Genomic DNA, 4,289 nt, shown 5'->3' on the forward strand with positions numbered 1-4,289 from the left:
AATTCTCCGCGTGGAGCACTGTTTTAGACAGTGCTTACTTTGAGCGGGGTTACCAGGTTGATGAGCCGTTGACTTCAGGGAGATCCTGGTAAAAGCTGAGGCTGAAGGACATCACTGCCTCTCTCTTTAATCTCCTAAGAATACTGAGCTACTCAGGATGCATTAGACCGCTATGCATGGGTATTGGGTATTTGCAGGTTGGGCATCTCAGCCTATACAATGAGGCTTGGTGGCCCAAGGTGCGGTGACCAGGTAATTAATTCTGCTGTTATTGTATTTCACTAAATTAATAAGGTCTACATCAGGGGTGTAACTAAAAACCACGGGCCTGGTGTGAAAAATTGCCCCGGGCCCCCCCCCACTTCAACAGCTAGTCTGTGCCATCATTGCCCCCCCAACATTAAATATTACACACACACAATTACACACACTTATTCATACTCACCAACACATCCATGCTCACACACACAATTACACATCCATGCTCTCACACACACATACACCCAATTACACATATATGCTCATGCAAACACCCTATTACACATTCATGCTAACACGCACCCAAGTACACATCCATGCTCACACACAGAAGTACACATCCATGTCCATACAAGCTCACAATTACACATCCATGCTGTGACACACGCACACATGTACGCATCCATGTTCACACACACACAATTACACAAGAATGCTCACACACATACATACATATACATATACCCCACTTCCGCTTACCTCTCACTTCTCCTGCAGCTTTCTCTCTGGCTGCTCGTGCACACTGACGTTGCATTCCTGTCTTCCCGTGCCGGTCCAAAATAGTTTAGAAAGAGCCCTTCTCACCTGAATCGTGAGGTCCAGGTCGGAAAGGCCCTTTCTAAACAATTTTGAACCGGTACGACGAGACAAGAAGAAGTGTTAACGCCAGTGGTCTACACTGTATGTATTTTATTCTTGTAAAAACACAAATATTTTTAAAGTTCCTCTGTCACTGGTGCTAACTACAGAATATTTTGCCATATGGGTGCTAATCAGCATCATATCTATGATGTATAAAGAAATCAAACTTTAGAGAGCTTTTATTCTGTTACAGAAATGTCTCTATTTCTACGCCCGATATGTACTACGTGGCTTCAAAACCCAAAACATACTTTGCCAATGATGCCTCTTTGACTTTCTAACACCCAGTGCCCAAGACAGGAGATCTCTGAGACTACATACTCTGCACTCCATATGTATTTCTTATCAATTGTCCTCCTTTGATATGAGCGAAGAAGCATAGACTCTGACAGCACACGAGTAACATCCGGCCCATCCAGTCTGTATAACGCCTCTAAATCATGTCAAAATGTGTAGCTGCCCAGGAGCCAAACATGCCACTGAGGCCCATGGCATGGCCAGTTGGTCATTCTCTTTGCCCAAGAAAATGGGGCCAGTGATACAGAACACATACCAACTGCTAGTTAAATGGTACAGCTCCTACTGGAGAATGGGGCTGACTTAAGGGAAGATGGTGGTGAGAGGAGTTATAAAGAGGAGGTGATGTAGTTGGGGTGTCAAGTGTCTTGAAAAAAGGGGAGATGTGTTTAAGAGGTACACGTGAATAGGTCTTAGGCTGGTAATATAGGACAATAAGGGGGCTTTGGGGGGAAATAACATAATGGGTTGAAGGTTGCTTGGGACATTATCTTGGAAGAAAGATAAGGACTTGGTCATGTGACATAAATGAGGGTGAGGGGAGCTGATGTGAAATGAAAATGGAGGGCCAAACCAATGAGTGTAGATCAGGAGCCAATGTGGGGGTCCTCTGTCAGCTGTTCTGGGGTAGTTGAACGTTCCCTTTACTGTATATAGAGTTAAAGATAAACATCATGCATACAACCCTTACACAGGGTGAACTCAAAAGGGACTTTCACTTTGGAGGCCAGTAGATGTCCCGTTCCATGCGCACCCTTTACACAGGGTGAGACATGCCAAGACATGCAAAAATACAACTAAACTTATCTTTAATACACACTGAAAAGTTCAGCTCTTGGAATTCCCCAACTCTAGATAAAGAATAATCACACCTACTAACTTGCAGGGACTGACACATGATGTATAAGATATGCCGGGTCCTGAGAAAACACCTGCACCATGCCTATAAGGATCACAACTAACTTAACTCCTTAACTACCAAAAACAAAATATAAAACTATGAATGGTGCATACAAAAATGTATTAGCATACACATGCTTCAGATAATGTTGGGGTTATATAAACACATGACAGTTCCAGTAAACCCTTGTATTCCTGCATTATATGGGTATAATGCTTACTTATTAACCTGTTGGTTGATAAAGATCTGACAGCTAGAGAAACTTGCTATTAAGAGCTTATAATCTAGTTGTTGAATGTTAAAAAGGGCACCAAAGCTATGGCCAGTGTTATTTCTCTGTATCAACTCCTGTAAGCGTCTGGCAAACTTAGACTCGTTTTAACCTCTTCATTTACTGAATGCACAGCCATTCACTCCAAAACATACACTGAAATATGGATTTCTGTAGAGTGTAGAGACACCGGCTCACGTCACGCTGCACGTGTAATTATTAGTAATTATGAAAATGTGAATAGGGTGTAGTCCTGTCAGTGACGTTCCAGAAAATCCAGTATCTGTGGGGCCAGTGTATGTGTAACTTTTTTAGTGGAACCTTGACCTTAAGTAAATGTCACAGACTACCGAGTCCTGTATTACAAAAATAATTAAAAAAATATTAGTGGTTTGTAGGTAAAATTATTATAAATGTATTATAAATGTGTTAAAAATAATCCAAATATGAATAATCTACCTATATCCATCCAAATAAATATACCCGGTGATAGCCTCATAACCTTACATTTGAGGAGCTCTTGGTGACATTGTTGTAAAACATAACTGTAGTACTTGCATAATAAACATGAATTGACATCATTTGATGTTGCAACCAAGCATAAGTAAGCAACAAAAAAATGAAAAGAAACTGTAACAGAAAAGGCTATTTTACCACCACCCCCCTGTCCTTTGCATTGGATACCGGCTCATCGCATAACCTCTGAAACAAATAGTTATACACCAGGTTGGGTTATTTATTAGTTTACTTTTCTTAAACGCGGCAACATAATGTACAAGAAAAATAACATAGATGACATAAAATATTACTATGCTATAAGGGAGCACCAGCCCCTAACTACCTCTTACAAAACTTCAGTCGCTGTAAAATAGAGGGGCTTTAGGAACTAGCCTCCCAACACGAAAATACAATAAATAAATATAAAATACATTTAAAAAATGAACAGGTTAAAAAAAAAACATTTGAAATGGAACCGTAATATCACTCTTGAGTTTACTTTGGTTGTATACTTGCCCAAGGTTATTTAACCCATTGCACAGCGCTATGGAATTTGATGGCGCTATATAAAACAATAAATAATAATTACCTCCACCGTGCATGGGGTGGGGAAGATGATCGCAATCATTCCCACCCCCCTTTTGGTTTATAAGGGGTCTTGGGCACCTACATTTTGTTTTAAATATTTATGTTTTTTTATATATTCTATATGTAATGCAGGAGTGGGGAGCGCTGATTTTGGGAGTCACAGATTAGGGCAGGTAAGCTCACATTGAACTTGCATGCCCTTGCATGCCCTCGTCTGTAACTCAAAAAGTTACAGTTGCAGGCCCTCCACTGTACCCAAATGTAGTTGCAACAAAAATGAAATATAGTATACAGTATATCCTCTCAAGGAAGACATTTTAAGATATCTAGTACTTTTTGACATGTGGTGATGTGGCAAATGAAAAATCATATAATTTGCCCTCAAAATGAAAGACATTTTTTGTTGAGAACACAGAATTTTTTTTTAGCATTTGTATTAAACTAATAGCAAAGAATGTTCTTATGCCTTTTTTTATTTTATTATTAGTACGTCCATATGCATTACTTTAACCTGCAAAAAAATTAAATAGAGCTGCAGCAGAATGCTCCGTCTGTGGACCGATGTTCCTCGCTACTGATTGGCTGTTAGCATGTGTATGTGATCATATAGTGTTAGCGTGAGTTCGTGTTACCGTATAGCAGCAAAGTGTGCATGTATCATTTATGGTGCTAGCATGTGTTCCCGCGTATGGTATTAGCATGAGTGTTTGTCAGCATTTGGCTGTGTGTATGTTAGTGCATGTTGTTAGTATCTGGTGTCAGCATGTGTGTTAGTGTATGGTCTCAGTGTCAATGTGTGTGCCGGAATATGGTTCAAGAATGTAACAGGTTAGT

Source organism: Sceloporus occidentalis, unplaced genomic scaffold, assembly GCF_023333645.1.
Source record: "Sceloporus occidentalis isolate IW3139 unplaced genomic scaffold, rSceOcc1.0.p SCAF_26, whole genome shotgun sequence".
Classification (NCBI taxonomy): Eukaryota; Metazoa; Chordata; class Lepidosauria; order Squamata; family Phrynosomatidae; genus Sceloporus; species Sceloporus occidentalis.